The sequence below is a fragment of the Chiroxiphia lanceolata genome, chromosome 2 (genome assembly GCF_009829145.1).
Source record: "Chiroxiphia lanceolata isolate bChiLan1 chromosome 2, bChiLan1.pri, whole genome shotgun sequence".
Classification (NCBI taxonomy): Eukaryota; Metazoa; Chordata; class Aves; order Passeriformes; family Pipridae; genus Chiroxiphia; species Chiroxiphia lanceolata.
Window position 1 is genome coordinate 57,033,015 of NC_045638.1, and position 24,800 is coordinate 57,057,814.

Consider the following 24,800-nt stretch of genomic DNA (forward strand, 5'->3'; position numbering starts at 1 on the left):
CACAGGAGGTCTATGTCTAGGCATGCTCATTTTTTTCTAAAATTAGTAAAATAAAACACTAAAATTAAAAACCAAAAGAGACTAAACAGAATTTTATATTATTTCACTTAGCTAAAAACATGGAAAAAATTAGTAAAAACTATAAAGAAATTGTTGTATAAATCTCATCCTTTACTGTATAAAAACCTGTTGGAGATCATCACTGTTTGTTATCTTGATCCTATAAAGTTCATAATAAACTAGTCACATTCACAATACTTTTATACTTTCTGACTTGAAATTTTAGAATACCACTACATTTCAAAATTAAAAACTCAAAAAGACAGAAAACAGTAATACAGGCTTCATGTAAATCTAAGAATACAGCTTTTAGCTATTTTAGAGTGAAGTTTTTAATTCTAAGTTTATGTACTATTTTTTCCCATTCAGCCACTGAGTGCTTGATACTGTTCACAGGAGAAGCATTGTGACATTCATAGTTAAATAATATCTTGGAAAAAACATGGCTGCCAGCACTACAATTATTTTACATTACTTTGTTGCAAATACAAATTTTATAAATGTAAAATTGATTCCCACTTCAATGTGCTCCTTGCAGCCAAGCCTTGGAGCTTGTTCTCATACTTTTCCTCAAGCAAATTTCCCTTTAATTCCAAGAAGAGTTTTGGTGGAGCATCACATCATAGTAGCAAACTATCCTTTATAGTAACACACCTAGAAATGGCTAAGAAGAAGATAAGCCTGGCTGAACTAGTCAAATGGAAGATGATGGTGATGAATTTACCAGAAAGAAATCAGATACAGGGCTAAGACCTATCAGGTGAAGTATTTCTAGTAGGGTGTGGAAGCTGTTGCATTAATGTTGTATACAAGGCAACAACAAAGGATGCACATTCCTGCTTGCCTGTTTAAAGCAGATAAATTTAACTTAAAGTAATGCCAGGAGATGGAAAATGAGCTTCTGGAAGAAAACTATGCAAACTGTATTTGTTCAGTCTAGGGTGCTTGGGCCCAAACCTCTCACCTACATGCTGATGTAAATGGTAGGAGAAAAAACTAATGCAGAAGGACAATATAGATAAAAGGCATCTGGATAAATTTGAAAGACAGAAAGACAGAAAAATATTTATAATCATCAGAGCTGTGATGGGTTGGAACAAACTTCTAGTAGCCTATAGGGTGGGCAAGGCACCTCCTGCATGAATTTCACAGTGAGTTTGTTTTTAACAGCCAGAAGACTAGACTTTGTATATCAGGAACCCTCACAATGAACCAGCAGGGTCTTGGTTCTTTACAACTCAGCCATAGCTCTCTCACTGTGATTAAGGGAAATCAAAGAGTCTCTACATATTAAAGGAGGTTGCAGCTAATACCCAGATGAACACTTGAAGGGAAGCATAAATGTTATAAGAGACATTAAAATTACTATGAGATTATTTTCTGCTTGAGGCTCATTTATGGAGTAGAAAGTTAAATACTACTTTCTTTTGATTACTTCAGACTAAATTCCAAACATTTCTACTGATTTCAGTTGCTTCAATGAGATTACTTCAAGTTTACATTGAAGTAAATGAGATCTGAATTCAACATCTAATTCTTTTTTTCCTTTGGGAAGATTGATGAATATCACTGATTTTACAGGCTTGGGGGGTAAGTAAGCAGTGTTAAACATGTCACAGAGAACAATAAAAAGCAGAAGATAGCTTTAAGCAGACATTAGTTTGCTTTACCAGTTGTCTGCCCTTTGTTACTTATAGGTCAGGATAACTCACTGCACATAGATTATTAAAAAATGCAGACGAGCCAGCTTTCTTTGGGTTTTAATTTGGAATAAAGTATCCTTCAAAAGCCATATTTTAAGCAAACTTTTTTTCTTCTTTGTCACAGCCAAATTCTCCAGTTCAGGAATTTACAATATTTTCCTTTTTCCAGAATGACACCTGCTGGTGGGAGAAGCATGGATGAATTGCAGACACTTTATGGGTTTGACTGCAGCTAACCTGACACATTGTCTGAGCATGCTCATCACCTGTGTCCAGGCCAACTATTGAAAATAAAGATGTGAAAACTGTAAAGGTCCTATAAGGAGTATGTTGTAGAAGTAATATATTTTTCCAATCTGATTTAATATTTTTTCTTAATAAACCACAAAGCTACTTACTACTAAGACAATGCTTCCATGGTGTTTCAGTGTTGGACACTAGCCCTATTTCGGGAAGCCACAGCACTAAAATGTCAGATTGAAGTGAAAGCTAGAAGGAAACACTCCCTATCCTATGCAAAAAGCTGCTGTGCTGCTTCAAACCCTCGACTGCAAGTAAAACCAGCTGCTAATGCAACTATTGGTGCTTAACATCCCAAAAGATCAGCATGTCACAAAGAAGTATCGTGCACATGATCCTGACTCAGTATAGGAGGACACAGCCACAAGAGACAGAAAGCAAGTTGTACCTTTGCCAAAACTGTCCGATACTGCTCAATACACCAGGGCTTCCATAATCATAGCTCCTCTGCTGCCTGGGTCCATTGCCATAGCCTCCCCTACAGCTAAACCGCAGTCAGACGTGAGCTTTTGGTGCTTCCAACACACAGAAATATTTCTAAAAGTGATTTCCAATGCTAAGAACAATATACAACTTTATTTCCTTTTCCAGAGCTGCAAACCATCTACTGTCTTCTATAAAGGTAAGCTGAAGTGTAAGATGCTCCAAACCCTGAAGACTCTAAAGTTGGACTCTAAACTGCATGTTTTAAACATGACTTATGAATAAATTGTTGTGGAAAAATTGCCCAGTTATCTTATACATATATATATATATATATTAGATATTAAATTCAGAATTAGAATTCAAAGAAATCTTTTGAATTATTTACAAGAACATAGGCAAATACACACACTCAAATGTGTTCATCTTGGGTAAATTATTAATATATAGGTATTGCTACGGCATAACCTATATATAATATATAGGTATTGCTATGGCATAACCTATACATAATATATAGGTATTGCAATAACATCAAAAGACAAACTTTCTTGTTGATTACATTGGCTTGTTGATGGTGTTAGGCCTCAACTTGGGAGACTTAGCTTCTGTTCCTGGATTTATCACTGGCGTCTGTTACGGCTTCGAGGAGGTGACTTCACAAATGTGTTCCTTCAGTTGTCCCACCTGTGAAAAGAAGATAACATTGCATTATTTTGATGGTTAAAAGATTGATTTTCAAAAATTGTTTTTATTTTGGTAAATGCAAACACATGAAAAGGGGGTTTCTTTCTGTAAACTCTGTAAACTCAACTCAATATAAGACACATGAGACTTTTAAAAGACGGTATAGATCTAGAGAGTTTTCTTAAACATATGTATTGCAAAGTTGATGAGAGTTTCAGTCCTACCTGTGGTTGTACATACTTCTGTTTATAGTGTCCATGTTTGTCACACATATAATTGTGACTATCAAAACTGGAAACATCATAACTGTGGTTTATCCTCCTTAACCTTCTTAACAAAGCAATGACTTCATGAAGAGCACTGCTGCATCCCGATGCCTTCCAAGTAGTCCAGGGCAAGCACATTGCTGTGAACAGCAGCAGGATGGAAGAAGAAAGACTGATCTAACCCCCAAATCTCTGCTAGCCTGGACATCCCAAGGTTTGAGCTAGCAGAAAAGCAAAGAGTACATTGCAGAAAAAATGCTTATGCAAATATATTCCTACTTTTTTGTGGTGAACCCTGAGGAACTTTACAGAAACATTTTCTAGCTGCTTCCACTTAGCTCAAGGAGTGTCTTCTTGAGCACATCATTACCAACAATTGACTATGACTGTCTCAGTTCTGTGCTAGAATCCAGCAAAAAGACACTTCTAATCCCAAAGCATTAGCACTGCTTTTCTTGTAACATTAGAGGTCAGCTTGAGTTTTGATCTCAGGTTACTGCTCACCCTTAAGCAGTCATTCCAGTTTTTAATGCTATACATGCTGAAGAAAATGCATGCATGGGACAGAAACAGCCTGGGATTCAAACAAACCTCTGCACAAGGATGAGAGCTCTGAATTTTGCTACATTTTTGTGTTCTCTCACTCTACTTGTTGAACTCACATTGCATGGTATAAACTTGGAGTTGGGAATACTTTTCATGCCCCATTCTTTTTCTTTCACCTGGGATGTTCTTAACTTCAACGTTTTAAGCCTTGCTCTCTTAATCATGAGATGTGTGTGATTGCCATAGACCCATTCCATTTCTTATCCAGCAGCTATTAGGAAACTGCTTTGGACCACAGCACTGCAGCTGCAATGTTTCTAAGTGCTCTCATCACTTCTGGTAATGTGTTTCCAGCATAATTTCCCATAGAAGTCCTCCCATCCCTTCCTCCACCAAGTAGCATATGCGCCTTGACGAGTCACAGCTCATCCAGACTCCTTTAGCTGCTAAACCACACTATGACCAAGAAGCTCTTCCTCAAGGGCATTCTGGTTTCAGCTGATCTCCTCAGGCACAGCCAGCAGAAGTGACCTCTAACATCAGAGTTAAACATTACTTTAAACTGATGCACACAGAAGAAGAAATAACCATAAATGATACCATGGCTTAATCTTCTCAATAGTTTTGTACGTGTAGCTTTTCTTCCTCCTGTAACCAGCTTCCTCCAACTTTGGTTGATTCTGTACTTCTAAGAGTACTTTTTTCACATCAAAAAATAGGTCCTTACCTTCCTCTCTTTGTCTCATGTTTTCTCTATTTGCCTTACGTACATGACTTCTGTATTTGTAAGGGACTTTATCAGCATGTACCTTTTTGTTTGTTGCTCTCAGAGGCAAACAGAGAAATTCATTTCCTTCCAACCATAGTCAAGTCAGAGGGAACTGCTTATCCCTAGGGCGCAGTAACTTTTTTGGGCTGCACAGACACCATGTCACCACTGCTCAGTGACAAAGGATTTGTCCCACAAGGATGAATACCAGGTAACTTACATAAGTTTGGGGAATGTCACTTACTCTATATTGGCCTGAAGAGGTCTGGAAGACTCCGATTTACAACTGGGAAGTGTGTCCATTTTTTCAGAGTACTAAAGGTCAGTGAGTGCTGGGAGTCTTCAGTGTGCAAGGGAGCAACGCTCGGAAGTGAAATGCTGTGTAGTCAATCAGAGTTCCTGGAAACCTGAACCAACCCATCAGTCTGCACTTCTGTTTGTGGGACAGACCTGATCGCAGACATGACCCTCAACACCCTTGTTGAAAGCTCACTGGGTTCTTTCCTGAGCAGAGAGTCTCCCTGTCCAGACCACAGGGCAGCAGAGGAGGTGTACACTGCTATTTCCTTCCTCTTGGGAATTGTTAGGGCTATATGGGAGTTTGACTGCCAAAAGTGATACAGATACAGAACCACGACAGTGGTAGTAAGTAAGAAGGTTCCTGAGTGTTGCATATTTTTTGCACTGTCTTTTTTTGCATCGTCTTTTTTTAGTTTTCCACACTGTTTCCCTTTCTCCCTTTCCCCAGTCCTACCCTGAACACCAGAAGGACACTTACGGTTCTCCATCTAAAGACATATACTTTCAGTCAAAATGTCATATATTTTAAACTGTGGTAAGAGCAAAGCAAGAGAGAATCCACTCTCTAAGTGCCTTCTGCATCTGCACAGGACTGCTAAACACCATAGATTGCACTGGACATAATTTCCATGGGGAAAAAATCATAATTACCTGACCCAAACTAGCAAGTAAACTTGATTAAAGAACTGCTGCTTCACTTCTTTTCTCCTCCTTACATTTCCCTTACTTCCAAATTTGTTTCCTTCTTCTCAGAGAAATATATTTTCTGGGGATATATCAAATATGTTGCTGTATGGCAGCAAATTCTTCACTGAGATCCAGAAAAGTTAGCTTCTACAAGTTGTCTTTTTTCCAGCTAATCAAAGTACCAGATTTGCAAACCATGTACAAGGTGGGAGACTTTTTAAATTAATTTTCCCCCTGCCCCATTCCCATTTACTATGTAGAAATTGCGTTCCTTCAAGATCTCTTTTAAAGCTTTGCACCCTGAAGTCAGACTAATAGGCCTGCTGCTCTTGTTCACGCGGATCTTTCTTCCCTTCTTACACAGAGAAACCGTGTTCTTGTCAAATGATCCCTTTATTATTTATGAGATAGTCACACATATGGTTTCATATACCTGTTTTGTCTGAACTTTGGAACTACAGTTATCCTACTCCTCTGAATGAGCCCGTGAGTTTTCCTAAGCTTTGTCCACCTTGGTGTTTATTGCCATTTCCATACCCACTTAAAGCCTCCAGACTTTACTTGTTGCTAGATCATCATTAGTTTATCCGAGATAAATTACAGTTCCTCTTCACAGCACAAGAGTCTTTCTCTTTCCCAAATTTTTCCTAGATTAAGAAACTTTTGCTATTTTTCTCAAGCTCCTTTCATTTGTTTTTACTTTGTTCCTATACATCCTGCCTTCCAAGACACATTTTTTTTTCTGATCTGTCTTTTTCCTCTGTCCTCGAGTTATCTACCAACATCTTTTCTGTGATGATTACCCATCAAATTAGATGTGGTGCTTTTCCCAAATGTCTTTTTTCTTTTGTTTAGGATATAAGTTCTAGGTAGTTTTCACATGCGAAACTAAAAACTCTACACCTCCTCCACATTTCAGCTTGTGAGTACTTGTTTTGAAGTCTCTTTTATTTTTATTCTTCCACAGAAGCCATGGTGGTCCTCAAAACTAACTCTAAAACAGGATTGACTGAGAAGTCGTTTGGTGAAGTATTTCATCTACCATGTTTATAGGTACCTTGAGAAATAGGACCCTACTTCTGCATATCTTCCCCAACCTACATCTAGCAAGTCTAAGTCTCACATAGACACATAATTTCCAGTAGGTATTTATTTCTCTAATTATACTACAGAGATCTCTGTCCATGTCTAGACTTTAAAGATGAACTAAGGGCTCACAGCAGCCATTTGGAATGATTTCTACAGGTTCTCTTTACTAACTCCTCCAAAGTTTTTGACACATACAAATTTTGTCTTAGGCCAGCAATAACTACTAATAATCACTTCTTTTTTTCTGAGGAAGAATTTATGACACACTGGGTTTTTTTGAGAAAGGCAGTATACAATATTTCCAGGCCACTCCCAAAGCAATTGCATCACTGGATAGCACAAACCCCAGGGCTGCTGGATTCCTGGCTGCCCTAACACTGGGACACTTCAAAAAAAGCAGTCTCCTATGAAGCCCTGGGGGAAGGATAAGCTGAAGGGGCAGCAGCCTGATGACTCAGTAGGCCTGGGGCGGCAGACCAGAAAGGTCTGACCCTCCACCAGGAAGCCAGAGAGCTGCTATCCCACTGCAGGGACAAGGTGGGAGCTGGCTATGCTGGGGCAGGTGAGACTTGTGGGCGGGAGGGAATAGAGTTTACTCACTTCTAACTTTGGTGGTCTAGCTTTTGTCCATCTTAAGAGGTGACTTATCCATTTCATTATTTCTTAGCACACCAGCAATCTTATCAGCCCAGCAGAATCCCAAGGGCTGACTGGTGGGAGCAGCGAGGGCAGGGCAGTAGTCCCTCTGCTCCCTCTGAGGCTTCAGTGAAGCTGATGCACCTCAGGGACAGCATTTCCACCCCCATACAAGTGGCATTTTCTAACTGAGCATGGCCCCGACCAAAAACTCGTGGCAAACTCTTGTCTGCAGCTCTATCAACTCCAGTTACCAACAAAATATTTAAATCTTTCACAAGCATTAAAAGTGTGAAGCAAGACCGGTATTTCAGCCACCAAATGAGTAATATCTGAAGCAGACTCAACGAGAAACTTGTGGGAATTTTTGTCTAGCATTATTTACTACTTCAAATTAGTTACCAGATCTAGCCTGTTCAGACTGCCGTGCTTGTTACACTAACAGGGAAAGAAAGCTGAATTCTGGGAGTCTTTTTTTGTTGTTGTGGTGTACTGTCACTCACTTTCACTAACACAATACAAAAATGATGCCTGGGATTACAATAGCATGATGGAAACTTTCTACTACACTTCAGTGAATCTTAGGGAAAACATGTACATATGTGCTACAGATATTACATGCATTTCCAGGAACGCTGTCAAAATTGATGACATCAAAAAAACAAGACAATTAGGAAGAAAACTGCTTCATCAACTTCTTCCATTACTCATAACATGGGGCAGATGTAAGATCAAAACCAAAAGCATAATTTTTGAAAGGTTTTTGAAAATTTGGCTGGATTTCCTACCTTGTCACCTTCATGAGCCATGGAAAGAATGAGCAGGCTGTGATCTTTTGAGAAGGAAAACACAACCTAAAGTATCGATGGAGTTCAGGATTAGGACCAGACACCGAATTCTTTAATTCAACAACAAACCACACTGTACTTTTCTTATGCATCTGCAAAGAGAATAGGATATGATGAAACAGAAAATTCTCCTTGTGGTTTTGTGTATATCATCCTTGCCACTTTCATAATTAGAGGACATAGGCTACCATTAAAGTCAATTGCAAAGTTCCCGTTGACTTCAGTAGATGTAAACCAGGCTTTAATATTACGCTTTTCAGTTTTCTTGAGGTTTAAACACCTCATAAAATAAATTTACAGATGAACTAGTAAATGTACACTTACAAAGAAACCTCCTAAGGAGTCCCTGAAGCCATATTTTTAAATGCTGCTATTCATTCAGTTTATGTCAGGCAGATTAAGGGACTGTCAAACATGGGTGCATATATCAAGAACAGCAATAAGAAATGCTGAAAACATATTCCAGAAATATAATTTCAAAAATATCATTTGATAGATTTGACAAAACAGACTTAGAAGAGTGTTTTATATGATGTGACATATTTCACAAGCTCAGAAAACCCTATCTATTTATTTATCTGCCTATCCATTTCACTGATCTGTAAATGAAAACATGTACAGTATATGCAGCAAGTTTTTTTTTCCAAGAACCCTTTCAAAACCACTGACATAAAAATGGAAGAAAAACTAATTGAGAAAGTGAAAAAGTGTGTGGGGAGAGAGAGTCTAACAGAAGTCAGAAATACTACCATCCAGAACTGACGTTTCTTCTACAGTGCTATGTGCCCATTGGGTATAGTTTTTGATCTCACAGATTTTCCACATGTAAAACTCGAATTGACTTCACTGCAAATGAATGGACTGCAGAATCTAATTAAGCCTGCTGAGGTTTGAAAAACAATCTCATATGCTGCCTGAACATTTCAATGAAGAGGCAAGGATACTGTCCAGCTCTCCAGAGCAGACTTCAACTATCCAAACCTGGAGCTCTTGTTGTTTTTTTCTACCATGCCCTGCTTCATTCAGAAAATACCTTGCATCTTCTCAACAACTGCAGTTAGCATCCACCAATCCTCCTCAGTGCTGCTTATCTCCAGAACAGATCCATGTTAGATATAGGGACGAGAGAAAACAGAGTGCAGTTGCAAAACTAGAGTCAGTGTTCCAATGCAAATATGTGTTGGGAGGATACTGAGGCTGCAGGGATCATTCTGCTAATCTTAATTTTAGTGTACTTGTCTATGCATCTTGAATATTATTAATGAGGGTGTTGTGAATACACTTGTTTTTAAAAATAAACTAATACAGACTACTTTCATTTTGTGCATCATACCCACAGAAACCCATCAACTAGGATGGTGCCTTTAGGCCTACACACACTAACAGGGAAATGGACAGTAAAGAACAGAACCGTGGACTTAGGTTGGGAAGGACCTCAGGAGATCATGTGGTCCCACCCCCTGCTCAAAATAGGACTAATTTCACCATTAGATGTGGTTGCACAGGGCCTTGTTGAGGTTGTCCAACTCTCTATGTGCATTCAGGCTAGTGGCGAAGAGGAACAATGCTGGAGGCTTGCCAACAGCACACAAACTAAAATTTGGGAGCCCTAAGATGCAGTCCAGCTCAGAAGGGAGAGGCTCCCTACTCCTGGTTCCACCACATAGCGTCACTGTAGCTCAAAGTAATACACAGGGGCAATACTACAGGGGTTGCCTCTGTTTTGGCCTCTGGTGCACCCAGTTGGTGACTGTTCAGTCATTCTGTGAGGACAGTGTATGGAAAGTCTGATCACGGGAAGGAGCTGTGCAAGGCGGAGAAGATGAAATCTCTGGAAATATTTGCTGTTAGGCTTTAGTAAATCCCTATGGAATATTTGGTAACTGTGGTTTTTTCCATGTCTTGAAACAGTTGACCAAACTTGAAAGGCTTTGTGAGGATGGTAAAAGGGACATACCTGATCCAAAGGCAGAGAAATGCCTGTCTTTGCTCAAAAAATACAGGGGTCAGACTATTTCTTTATGTAAGCAGAATGTCTAGCCTTCTTCTTATAAATAGTTCAATCACTTTTCAATTCAAAGATTCAAAAACCTAGAAACCGACATCAGATAAAATAATTTTAGCCCAAATACATTAACATTGGCAAAGCCCTGGAAAAAAAAAACTAAAGCAAAATATTATAACAGGAAGCACTGGGAGACCTTCATCATGGCCAGAGCTGCCCCTACTGCCTGTAATATTGTTTGTTAAGCACTTTGGAATCCTTAGAAGTGAACAGAACCACATCACTGAAGCTGATGGACTGCATTTCTCTGCTCCCCATTTCTACTGCAGTATCTTACTGTTAATTATTGTTGTTGTAAACCACAGCTGGGTGGTGGAGCACCAGTCAAGTTATGTTTTCCTCTGGAACTAAACTCCAGGAAAATAAAAAATTCTAAATATGCATTGCATCAGGATTAAAGACAAATTTTGAAGTTTGTTTCCAGAGAAAATGTTGGTGCATTCAAACTGTATTAATATACAGGGGAGGGAGTGCCAAAGGACAAGAGCACTCCAAAATACAGCTGCAATTCCTTGAAGTCAGAGCAAGCAGCTCCTTGCCCACAGGATGAGGTAAGTAAGGGATGTAGTGTAACAGCCTGAATAACACAAACGGATCGTGCAGCTCTATCTGGGCTGTGAGGCCCCAAAACTAACAATATTAAACACGTCATACATATAGTTTTTGTATTCAGCTTGGATTTTATTTGACAGTCCTAAATCCTCATTTTCTTTAACAGTATTCTTTCTATATATTATTAAGGAGGTGATTTTTTCTGAGCTTCCAGTATGCAATGTCACTAGCTTATAAGGGATCACTCATGGACTCTCCATCCTATCATACTCAGCAGAAAGTTTGCTGCTGATTTCAGAGGAGCAAGATTTCATCCCACAGGAAATCAAGGTAAATGGGAAATAACACTCATTTCATTCAATTAAATAATAAAGCTCACGTTTTCAGGATCTCAGTCCACAGACATTTCCTTTTCTGTCAGAAAATTACAGTTGGGAGGATATGTAACATAAAGTACAAAAAAAAGATGCTGTAAAACAGACTGAGACAACGGCCAAAGCTGTAAATTCCTTCCATCAGCATGGTAATCTGTATTTGTAAAAGGCCAATATTGAGCAGGCAGTAAAAACAGAAATGCATAACCACATCACATCATTCCAGTGCCAGAAACATTCATACTAATTTCCACCATCAAATACACAGTATGATTACTTAAAGGTTTTTTAACCAGTCCTACTTATAAAAACAAAATCCTCAGATGGTATAACTTCATATTTTCATATTCTCTGACATGAATATACATCAAACAATCTGTACCTTGTGTACAAGTCTCCTTCAGGGTTATTAACACGGAATCAACGTCTTGCAGTAAGTAAACACTTTTTTCTTGGGGTTTATGTTAAAATTGTAAATTAATCTTTTGAACCAGCAAAACAGTATTGACAAAGCAAGCACTGTAGTATGATATCTTTTATTAGGCCAGCTTAGAGTTCAAAAGTATGCAAGCCTCCTTGACCACACACAAGTTCATGTATGCAGAACACCAGGCTGGACCCATAAAACATATTAAACTACTTGTTTGCCATTACAGTATAGAGTTAATTATTAATGCTATATATCACATTTTAAAAGCTTCAGAATAAACTGTTCATTGATACAGGTTTAAAATAACAACTCTGAAGGATTTCTGTGGGTTGGCATGTAAGCTTGCTATATATAGGGTTTATAAAGAAAATTTAGCAGCACACAGAACAAATCCTGCTTCTGATTTCTAATGAGGTCTAATTCCTATGAAAAAAAAATCGTAGTAATAGTGTTAGCAACCATATGTTCTTTGCTGTTTATAATAATAACAATGAGAATACCTGGCAAAGATATAGCACAGTGTTTCACAAAGTGGAGGAACACAAGGAATAATACAGAGGGTAACTAACCTTGTAAAGCTATGATATTTCAGGATGCTTTATGCAGGTAAGACCCATTCTAAATGGATATGTCTTTTCTGCATAAAATTTAAATGTTTCTAAAGTTGTTAGTGTTCCAGCAAGGCGTGTGCATCACCTCTGCTTGTCATCCCACAAGCATCTGTAAACAGATCATCACCCAGTTCTTAAATGGCTCTCAGTCCATGTGACAAGCCTTCCTTCCCCAGAACAGAATGACCAGTTGTGGGAGCTACAGACAAAGAACATATCAAAGAACTCTGATGGAGGCAACTCTTTTTCTTCGAGTTCTGGCACTTGTGAAATTCTTTTTGGGTGTTTCATTAGGAGTGCAGTTGCACCAGCAAATGCAAGCTGTTCATTGGAACAAAGACTGAAGAACTGGTATCCTTCAAACCTTTGGGCTACCAGCACATGTAGAGCTTCCTAAATGTGAGTATCAATGACTGCACGGTGCCTCTACACCCCTCGGCTACTGGAACTCTACCAGTGCATGCTGTGGCAGTACCTTATGGTCTAGTAGTACATGCCTTGGGATGGGTTGGTGGATCTAATCTGGCAGTGTCAAATGTGGCTCTGATAAAGTCTGTTAACTCATTTTGAATGAGTTTGAAGTTGATGCTACATCTCAGATTTGATCCTGAACAACAAAAGCTGTTTGAGACCAAAGAACATCACAGGTTTGCAGAAGAGCTTTGTCTAGATATGACGGTACACTCACAAAGGATCAACATTTTGATCCTTCTACTGGTGAACTGGGTCATGGGAAAAAAATATTGGTAAGTGGATACACTGATTAATAAGTAACCTGAAACCACCTTTAGAATAAACTTGAGATGTGGCCTCCGTGTTACCCTATCCACCTGAAAATAATATGGAGGATTAGACATAAAAGCTAGAACTTCATTTACCCTGAGCTGAGGCAATGGCTACTAAAACTGTGGATTTCATTGACAGATGATTTAGTGAACATGATGACAGACATCAAACATGGCTCCATTAAAGATAAAAGCAACATACTTAAATTCATGAGGAGGGATTTTTTCTTATTGGTAGAGAATGTATGTCAAGACCTTTAGAAACTTAGGAACCACACAATGAGAAAATAACAGAGAATCAGCATCATAAGTGTCTGGCTAAGTTTCCACTAAGTGGGCTTTGATAGACCATTTTTCCTGATAACAAAGGCACCAGAGGGATTGGCTGGATTGCAGTTCTACACTACACCTCTGGTGAAAAATACTTCCTGTGGCCAAATTGCAAGACAAGGAGAACACTTTCTTGCTAGAAATGTGGGCTTGTTTGCCTCTAGAGTGAATCTCGTTCAGAGATATCATCTGAGAACATCAATACCATCAGGGCCAAAGGGGAGATGGAGATGTAACATGTCCCAAATATTGGGACACTATGTTCTTTGAAGTTGAGAGTTTTATCGGTGACTGAAAAGGTACTGAAAAACCAAAAACTAAAATTAGCTATTCTTTTGCTTTTGGGAGTTCAAACTCCACTGCCAGCTGCAATGCACTGGTTCAGTCAGCCTCAGTATTTTGTGTCCTCTTCATGTTTAGTATCAATGAGGGTGACTGAAAGGTCAGCCAAGAGCTGTCCTCCCTTTCTCTGTGGGCCTCGGTGACAGCTGACTGCTGCTACAGTACTGATCTTCTGGAAACACTGGTCTTGGGTGTAGCTGATGACAGTGGGTGGCCTCAGCCCTCTCATTAACAGGACACTAGAGCAGAGAAACAGGCACTTCGAACGTGTCATTCTTCTCACCACAAAGGAAGTGTCTAAAACAGGTAAGATGAATAATTCCCCAGGATTACCCACTCCTCTCCATTAATCAGAAATGTTACCTAAGGTGACATGCTTAGATACAAACTTCCATATCACATACATCTACAATTAGATTAGAAAAATCCCACCATAAACATAAGAGGAAAACATTGGTGCCTTATGGCACAGATGCACCTAAGAGGTGATGTTTATATCAGTCTTACACATCACAAGCGCTAAAATTTTGACTCCCAAGTCTTCTCTGGACATTCACAAAGAATGTCAAACTGCACATTTGGAAGGAAACTGGTCTATTTCTCAAAAGGAGAACACAGATTATGTCCATCATGTCATACATCTTTCACATATGGGTGGCTCAAAGCCTGAGAATTTCATAAAGCTGACCATTAAAAGAAATTGCACATCTATTAACTATTATTTTACTTATTTGCCAACAAAAAACACCTACGCTGACAAAAATATAGCAATTATGAAGTACAGTAATAACAAACTATCCCCAATTAATATATCCAAGCAAACACTAGGACAGATCTACTACTTTGCCAAGGAAACAAAAGGTAGGTAACTCTAAAGTTTGAGACTGCTTTTCACCCTTGGATAGAGCCCTGTGCTGAGAAAGTATACATTTTGTGATTTAACAGATTCAAAGAAAAATAAGCTCTTTATCTTGCTTTGTAACAAGATTTCTCCATAATATTTCATAATTAAAAAATAAGAGTAGGCAGGTGAGAGGCAGAGCTGTTCCATGCGAACAAGGAGAGAAGGAAAAGCGTAATTGGGGCTTCTACTTCCAGTTCCTACTGCACAAGCTAAAATTGCTGTAATGTCTTTCTCAGAGAGCTTTATTAATGGCATATTTTCATACTGTCTTCCAAGCTAGACTAGACCTAAAGGCTTCTTTGATATGTTTACATTGAATTAATGTTAATTAATGATGAAGGGTATAATAAATGATCTGTTGAGCTGACTAAATGTAGACATGTAAATAAAAGTGAGGTGAATCGTCTCTAAGCTTCATTGATTGTATTGATTAGTTGACTAACTCAGGGGAGATTCAGGTTGGATATTAGGAAAAATTTCTTCACTGAAAGAGTGGTTAAGCATTGGGACAGGCTGCCCAGGGAAGTGGTGAGTCATCATCCTTGGAACTGTTCCATGGACATGGCACTTCACGACAGGGTTTAATGGGCATGGTAGTATTAGGTCAAAGGTTGGACTGATGATTATAAGTCTTTCCTAACCTTAATGATTCTATGATCTATGATTGTGGAGCATTTAGACACCCAACTCACATGTGGACATCTACAATTATCTGAAAGATAGGCTTCTAAAATCTCTCCTAGGCCCACAACTCTGACTGAGAGGTGAATATTCCAGACTAGTTTAGTGATAATTAAATGATCTTAAAAAAAATTAGAAATGGTCTGAAAATAGGAGACAATTGTACTGAGACAAGATTAAAACTCTACACTTGGGTAGCACATGAAGGATGATAAGCTCAGGAAGAGTTCTGAGAAAAAAATTGAACTGGAGATTAACCAACACTGTCAATCAGTAATAAAAACCCAAAAAAACAAAAATCATTCCATAATATAATGGAATGTAGACCTGACAAGGCATAAGAAGGAATCCTTCATGTTTGGGAGAGGTTACATTGCATGCAGTTTTGGGCACTGTGCATCAGGAAAGATGGAAAATAAAAGTAAAGCTACAAAAATGGTTGGAGGTCAAGAAAATTAAGTTATTCTCAAGCCATTTCAAATCAAGATCCAGAAAAAGTAGCAATGGCTTATCTTGCAGCAAAAGAGATTCGGATTGCAGATCAGACTTGTACACATAAATTGCACATGTTGAAAAGGACAGTTTTCTAAAATGATTAAACACTGGAGTTAATCACTTTGAGAGATTCTGCAATCTCCATCCTTGGAGGTCTTAGAAAGCAGGTTAGTGAGTATCTGTTATGGAGAACATAAGGTTATTTAATCTGCCATATCAGAGGGAAGGAGTAGATGACCTCATCTGCTCTAGTACAGTTTTCTCTAATTCTGTGATAACAAGTCACTTTAGAGACTTGCCTTTTTACTACAACAGTGTGTATATCCAGAATTAGGAACCCAGACTTTTCTCATTCTTTTAAAAAACACCAGCCAGTAATATTGACCTATTCTTAAGACAAAAATAAAATCTCTTTTAAATAGTCACATTTTAAAAATAGATAACAGAATCATAGAACAGTTTGGATCAGAAGGGAACTTTAAAGACAATCGTCCTGTCATGGACAGGAACTTCTTTTACTAGATCAGGTTGCTCAAAGCCCCATACAACATGACCTCAAACGACTTCCAGTGATAGTGCATCCACAGCTTCTCAGGGAAACCTGTGCCAGTGTCTCACCACCCTATAAAAAATTTCTTCCTTACGTCCAATTTAAACCTGCCCTCTGTCAATTTAAAACCATTCCCCCTTCTCCTTGCCACTACAGTCACTCTGTCTTCCTCACAAGTCCCCTTTCTATATTGAAAGGCCACAATAAGGTCCTTCCAGAGCCTTGTCTCCTCCAGACTCAACTCTCCCAGTCCCATAGGAGAGGTGTTCCATCCTCTGACCATTTTTGTGCCCCTCCTCTGGACCTCCTCTAAAAGGTCTTGTTGTACTGGCGAGTCCAGAACTTAATGCAGTACTCCAGGTGGAATGAGTAGAGGGTCAGAATCACCCCCGTCAAACTTGGCTATGCTTCTTTGATCTACCTCAGGATACAACTGGATTTCTGGGCTGCAAGCGCACATTGCCAGCTCATTCCGATTTTTCATCAACAAGTACCCTAAAGTCCTTCTCCACAGGGATGCTCTCAATTTATTCATTCCCAGTCTGTATTGATACCAATAATTGCCCCAACTCCAGTGCAGGACCTTGCACTTGGTCTGGTTGAACTTCACAAGGTTCCCATGTTGCCAGTCCCAAGCCTGTTAAGGTCCCTTATGGATGGCATCCTTTCCCTATAGCAAATAAACTGCACCAATTAGCTTGGTGTCATCTGCAAACTTGCTGAGGGTGCACTCAATCCCACTATCTGTCCTTGATGAAGATATTAAATAGTATTGGTCCCAGTATGGACCCTTTGGAGACACCATCATCGCTGGTTTCCCCATGGACGTTGAGCGTGGACTGTAACTCTTTGGAGGCAGCCATGGGAGAGACTTTTCTCCTCCACTCACTGTCTTCCAGTTCAGGGGTTTGAGAGTGAGAAGGATGTAACATTGAAACTGAGCCAAAATAAATAAAATGAGTAACTCATACTTCTCCATGTCATCTATCACTAGTCTTCCTATTTACTGGGGCAAGGAGTGGTGTTGTACTCCTTGCAAATTTGAAAAAGTGCATAACTACATTATTGTTGAATCTTTAAATACAAAGTGAGCAATTTCATCATTTTTATGTCTAAAAATCACACTTCCATTTACAGCCACATCAATTGCATAGCACAGTAAATATATCATGCGGTGGATACAAAACTGTGCATGCAAATTGATGTAGTGCTTTTGCATCTTTTTAAGTTGCCTGTAAAATCCCAGAAACAAAGACACCAAAGAAAACCTGAGGACTCTGTCATACAAATATCACTTTCTTTTTCTTCAGTGACTTCCCTGCAGAATAATGTTATCACAAACCCAGAAATAGGACCTCATTCTTTGACCTTTTCAAAACAAATGGTTTGGGGAATTACCATGAAAATTGCAACTTCATAATCTTCTAACACAACCGTTAAAACTCTGTACCTTCTCAGAAACCATGCAGATCATTTGAACTGAGTTAAGGCAATTTTGTGGTATTTCAATGACCTTGTGCCCAGGGTTGAAAAATACTTTGTAATTTGTTCTAGATGGACCAAGCATGTACCTACCACTTCTGTGAGTGAGGTCCTACGGCACTACTACAGAGCCATCCAGCAAACTGACATTTGGGAGGAGGAGAAGTATGAACAAAGCAAATTAGCACTAAAAGCCAAGGTTCCATTTTTGTGGCTTGACCTGCCTATGCTTCTTCCTTCCTGAAATGAATTATCATGTTACTGTTATCTATTTCTTAGGAGTTTTTACCAAGCTTTAGAATTTAACTGAATTGCCCAATTCAGTTTCAAGACAAATATTCTTATTCGCATCCCCAGAACTCTGGGGGAAAAGCCAAGCATAAATGGTGTCTCATGTTCTGCATACTGCTGTAGTGTAGATACATACAATGGTGCTTCTCCATGCCTTGGCAAAACTCCCTTAAAAAATGTTGTTCAGCATGCTGGGCTTTTATATGCCAAGCTTAAAAGAGTAATAAACATGCTACCAGATTCCATATTGTGAGGGTATATTTAACAAGGTCATCAGATCTATCAGATTACAAAAATTCAATGCCATTTTTTTGCTTCTATAATCCCTCAAGTAGCAATGTAGAAGCCAGTGGCTCTGGGACAGGCACTGTCTTTTGGAACTCCGTCAGTGACACTTGTCACCCAGGTCCACAGATACTGTAGCACAGACAGTTTAGCTCTGTTATCAGGTCAAAGACATGCTCAGGATTTGTCTAGACAAGGGCATTGAGAAACTAATCTGGATCAACCAAATGAAGTGAACTAATATTGGATTTACACTCTGACTAAGTATCTGCACAGGTGTTTAATACTATTTAGTAAATCTGCATTAGAAATCCATTGAGATTAACTCGCATGTCTCAGATGAGTGTTTTATGCTCAGTGACAGTGGCAGTTTCTTAACAGAAACTCCTTAATGTGAGCCATAAAGCCATTCTCTTTCTTAAGACTTTTTCAGCCAGGAGCAGCTCCATCTAAACCTGCAGTTCTTAACCAGGCAATTAGAGAAATTATGGCATCTATAAGAGAAGTGATCTATCGAGCAAATTAGAAGTTTATGCTTACATTTGATGTTATAATTGAGGCATTTAGACATTGTATATTTAAATAGTGCCCTGTTGGTATCAAGCTTTCCTAAAATTTATATTAATGGTGTGTTCCAAGTGTGGAGATAATGCCCTTTTTCCACAAGAATTGAGAGAAGTGATTTGCAATGTACGTGACACGAATAAAAGCAAAAAAATGCATAATTTAACATTAGACACAAAATACAGATGTCTACATCTGACCTGACAGATCACGCTCTACACAAGTGGGTATTTATGGGTTCATCTCCTCTCTAAAACAGACTAGATGAATTATATACTCAAAGTAGCTACTTCACCAACCAAAGAAGTGCAATGTCACATGGTACAAGCCAAACACTTCTAAAAATAAATTACACTAATGTGTATCAAGTTTTCCCTAATATTTGTTTCATCTTATCATGCCCTACTAAGGATGATCAAGTTAATGACTCTAAGTTTCAGATCGCTGGCTTCAATCTGTGACCCATCCCTCTGCAGGTCATCTGAGCATTTTCATTATACACCTGAATGAAAGTCATATTTTATTGGTTATTTTTCCTTTGGTGTTCTCCAGTGATCCAACTGTTTTTCTTTTGCTACTAATAGCATCTGAATGTCACTTGGCTCAAACACCCCTGTCTCAAGACACCATACTCACCTGTAGAAAAGACAGATGGAAAATGCTCTGGGGCAGTGTCTCACATCACATTGGTCTAGCAGTCCTGCTGCTTGAGACTGTAACACCACATTAACCCTGGCAGATGTACTTCAGCCTGTGAATCACACTCCTCCAGTTTTATTTCAGGTTGGTGCATTCCCTCATAGGCCCAGCCTTCACTTGAGGCCACAGTTTGGGACTTGGTGCTCCAGGCCTCATAAAGGCTTGAACTAAGCATATATGGTATTTTCTGAATAAGACTAGGTGGTGATGTACTAATCTAGTTTCCTTCTGCAACAGGATAACAGATGGGAGAAGCAGGAGGGGTCATATCGTGCCTGTGTATTACATTGACATGTACTATTCTTCAACCTAAGACAGAGAAACACAGTCTACAGGAAACTAGCAAAGGAAAAGTGCAAACTGGCAGGGAAGTCATTCACTAGAAGCATTTATCAATGGTTGGTTATTGAAATGGAAGGATGTATAGAGTGGGATTCCTCATGAATCCATGAGAAATTTGGGGCTTCTCAATATTTCCATTAACTACCTGAATGAGGGAAGATAAAATAAGTTTATTCATTACTGCAGATAATCTCACAGAGATTGCTAGCTGACTGGAAAATAGAACTGAAATTCAGATTATCTTGACAAGTTGGAGAAATAGTCTGTAAGGACACAGGCAAAGTCCTGCCCTTTAACACAGCACAAATACAGGCTAGGCAAGAATGAGTAGGACAGCAGCCACATAGAAAGGAGCTAGGGGAGCACAGCCAGAATATAATCAACTGTGCTGCTGCAATAAAGAAAATTATAATCAAAAAAAGGAAATGCCACAGTGGGATACATTAAGAGTAAGACAGCCTTTAGGAGATTTAGGTTGTGACAAGGTCATAGCTGGAATACTGAGTCTAATTTGAGATATAGCAAAAGAGAAATTGGACAGAGTTCAGAAAAGAGAGAGAAGAATTGTCAGAGGTCAAAAAAAAATTACACCTATGAAGAAAAAGCAAAGGACTGGCATGGTTTAGTCTACAGATGACTAGAAGACAAGCCAAGAAAATACTGTCAACAAATTGCATGAGGGGTGTGTGAAATCCCAATCCCTGGATGTCTTCAGGAATAGGTTAGACATGGAAAAGACAGAGGGATAGCAGGTTATCAGGGCCTGCTGAACAGGGACAGGTTAAATGATCTCTGAGGTTTCTTCTACCAGTGTTTTCTAGGATACAATCATTCCCCATATTCTAAACTTTTTGTTGTGAGTAGTGTTTAGAGTAATTGTGCAAAGACCAGCATTTCTCATTCAGCATCCTTGAAGCTGAATGAACCTGAGCTTTTTACTTGTTATAAATTCAGAGTTCGCTTCTTCTCAGAGTTCACTGCACTAAAGCTAAGGCAGTTAGACAGCCTGCTTTTATAATGCTTTCATTGAATAAATTTGCACAGCTGCTACCTAGAGTCTACATTATTGCTCAGCACCACTTTGTTAATTTGGAATCCAGATCTGGTGACTGATTTAGGAAAACAGTTCAGCTAATCCCTAGTGAATAGAAATCCTCAGCCTAAGATTGTATGGCTCACCAGATTCCCACACGTGCAGATGCAGCAGCTGCCTTGCAAAGGGAAGTTAAAATATCAAGCACAGACTTCAGGGGGTTTTCATATGACATGCTTATTTTTCTTCCTCAGACATCTAGGGCTCCAAAAGGAAGGAGCAGACACAATCACAAACTTTCCAAGTAGACAACTTTTGTAGTAAGGTGGGAAGTGCACGCATGTATTCTAGAAAGTTCTTTGAGGGCAATGACCCTGGCAGGAGAACATTCAGGACTAGTGTTAAAAAAACCAAATTCTGCTAATTAGCCTTTTCTTATTTCTTCAATCAGCCAATACAATTACCTTGCATACCCATGTGATCTCTACAACCCATATATTTTAAACTATCTCCATGTAATTGCCTTCTGCATGATAAAACACATTCAGGTAGAGTTCTGTGAATTACAGTTCCTCGGTAAGAGTTTCTGGGAGGGCATTCATTGTTATCCTGTGCAGATTGCTTCCTGCCTGATAGGAAGCCCTTTACTGACCCACAATCTGCTGAGCTTTGGGAGACCACAGAAGGCCCATTTCTTCACTCAAACTTGGTATGAGATAGGCAAGCATGGGATAGGCCAATCAGTCAGCCATATGTTACATACCATACCTGCTCCTGCAGTAGCCATCCAAATTCAGAAATAAAATAATAAACGTAATGAAAATAACTATTTTACTTACAACAATGAAAAGCCATTTCTTCCTTGAAATTATTATTACAAAGACATTCTACAAGCTCTCAGATACGTCCTTCTGAGTGGCACTGTATTAGTGAATAGTTCTACTGCAGCTGAAACTAGTTTCTATTAAAGACCAGCAAAAAAATTCCACCTATCCACACTCAGGATAATATTCCTCAACTACGATTCTTTCTATTGTCATATTTATGAGTTTAAGAGCATTATGTAAGTTACCTAGTTATATATTGATTTATATATGACCCTGGATATCTCAGATATGCTTCATCTTCTCATCCTTGCTGTGTTCTCCCACCACTCATTTTCACTTCCCCCACATATTTTCTTCCACTGTTTCTGAGATTTCTTCTTTTTCCTTCCAAATGAAGCTGTATGGAATTAATCTTAGAGGTCACTTTTCAATAGAATTATGTTTCTCTCCTGTTCTCGAGATCAAAAACATTCACTGTTGCAATACTCTCACCTTCTGCCAATTACAAAATGGAGCTCAGTTCTCTAACAGTGCAGTGCAGGACTCTAGATCAGAATAGCTGAAATCTGTTCATTAGAAGCAGGATATTCTTGTCCAGGGTTACTTTCTAGCAAATATACATTTACAGGTGCAATGAAAGATCTTTGACATAACACCTAAGAAAAAAATGAGGCTCAGAATCTAAAGCTACACAGACACCTATCTCCTTGTGCCCAACAAGAAATACTTAAACAGGAGTCAAATGCTCAAGGATCCCAGAGATCGATTACTTTCAGAGATGCTACAGTCTCAAGACTCTTGGGAGTCTCGAAGCTCCATTGCAGTGGAGAAGCATGTGGTCTCAGAACCCTGCAGGGTAATTAGTCAAAGGACTATTAGTCAAGGGTCTATTAAAGATGCGGGTTGGAAGCTGGTCACTGCATGTACCAGAAGGAAGGTTCCTTCTCAGAATTTGACAGGTAGGACTGCCACCTTCTACAACAGGTATGAGGCTCTGGAACTAGAAGACCAGACAACTGAGAAGGTTGGTGATGGTCTTCTGAGGTAGTGGGGCCTCCCAGAACAACATCACCTGCACCCTGCATCAAGACCTCTTCTGTTAACAGGTGTAGTGTGTTTCTGTGGCTGGGTTTTGGGGGCTACAGGGGTGGCTTTGTTAGAAGCTGCTAGAATTTTCTCCTGTCTGGTGGAGCCAATGTCAGCCAGCTCCAGGATGGACTTCCTGCTGATGGCCAAGGATGAGCCAATTAGGAGTGATAGTAACGGCTCTGGGATAACATATTTAAGAACAGAAGGTTATTGCGCAGAAGAATTCCAGCCAGGGAAGAGCAGAGTGAGAACATGGGAACATGAAGGTAGACAACAAGGTAAGTGCAGAAGGAGAGGAGGTGCTTCAGGCAGCAGAGCTGAGGCCCCTGCAGCTCATGGAGGACCATCGAGGTGCAGAGACCCACCTGCAGCCCATGGAGGAGCCCATGCTGGAGCAGGTGGATGCATGAAGGAGGCTGTGACCCCGTGGGAGGCCCAGGATGGAGCGGGGTCCTGCCGGAGACCTGTAGCCTGTGGAGAGGGAAGCCATGCTGGAGCAGGTTTTTCCCAAGTAGGACTTGTGGCCCCTGTGTGGGACCCACGTCGGTACAGCTCATTCGTGAAGGACTGCACTCTGTGGAGGAATGATCCATGGAACAGCAGTTTGGAAAAACTGCTGCCTGAGGAATGGACTCACGCTCGAGAGGTCCATCAAGGACTGTCTCCTGTGGGAGGGACCCCATGGGAGCAGGGGAAGGACTCCTCTCCCTGAGCAGTGGCAGAAACAAAACTGCCTGTAACCTCCAGTCCCCATCCCCCTGCACTGCTGGGAAGGAGGAGGAGAACATAGAAGGAGGGGTGGGGGGAAGGTGTTTTTAAGACTTTTTTATTTCTCATTCTTTGGCTCTTATCCTGTTAGTAATAAATTTAAGTACTATCCCCACTTTCGGTCTGTTTTGCCTGTGAAGGTAATCATTAAGTGACCTCTACCAGCTGTTATCTCAACTCATGAATCCTTAGCTGGTTTTTTTTCTCTCTCCTCTGTCCAGTTGCAGAGGGAGAGAGCAGCTTTATTGGGTACCTGGTATCCAGCCAGGGTCAACCCACTACAACAGGAAAAGAAGAGTAGTTGAAATAGGAGACTCCCTTCTAACGGGAATGGACCCAACTCACAGGAAGGTCTGTTGTCTTGCAGGGGATTGGGTAAGGGACATTAGTGGAAAACTCTCCAGTCTAATAACATACTCTGATTACTATCCGCTATTGATTGATCCAACTGGCAGAGATGAAATAACAAAGAGAAGTCCAAGGGCAATCAAAAGAGACTTCAGGGCCTGAGTCGATTGATAGAGGGATCAGGAGCACAGGTAGTGAAGAATTTCCTCAATTCTTCCAGTAATGACGAATATTGATAAGAATAGGCAAATCCATCAGGTCAACAATTAACTTCAAGGTTGGTGTAATTGGAAAATTTGAGGGGTTTTTGACCATGGGATGATCTACTTAACAGCTGGTCTATTGACATGTGACAGGATATACCTGTGTCAGAGGGGAAAAAGAGTTCCAGTGCAGGAGCTGGCGGCTCTTGTTGACAGAGCTTTAAACTGGCTTGGAAGGGGGAAGGGACAAAACCAGGCTCACCAGTGGTGAGCGATGGGATGGTGTGCCGAAACCAAGCACTAATGGCATCCCTCAATCTGCTTCACGAGGTCTTGGCTACAATGTACCACACCTGAAATGTTTCTACACCAATGTATGCAGCATGATGAACAAACAAGAGGAGCTTGAAGCTCTGGTCCAGTCCCAGAGATTTGA

At 39.8% G+C, this 24,800-nt stretch overlaps 1 long non-coding RNA gene across 4 annotated transcripts in view; it reads right to left on the reverse strand.

Annotated features, from left to right (window-relative positions):
• The window catches only part of LOC116783192, a 43,198-nt gene that overhangs the window by 13,929 nt on the left and 4,469 nt on the right, over nucleotides 1-24,800 (reverse strand). For 2 of the 4 annotated variants that reach the window (XR_004355555.1, XR_004355552.1), the window contains exons 2-3: nucleotides 8,255-8,320; nucleotides 3,049-3,173 (exon numbers count right to left, since the gene is read on the reverse strand). This is a non-coding gene — a long non-coding RNA (uncharacterized LOC116783192). Of the gene's footprint in view, nucleotides 1-3,048; nucleotides 3,174-8,254; nucleotides 8,321-9,347; nucleotides 9,426-10,271; nucleotides 10,402-24,800 lie in introns of those variants that run through there. The other 2 variants (XR_004355554.1, XR_004355553.1) reach the window with 2 other exon arrangements.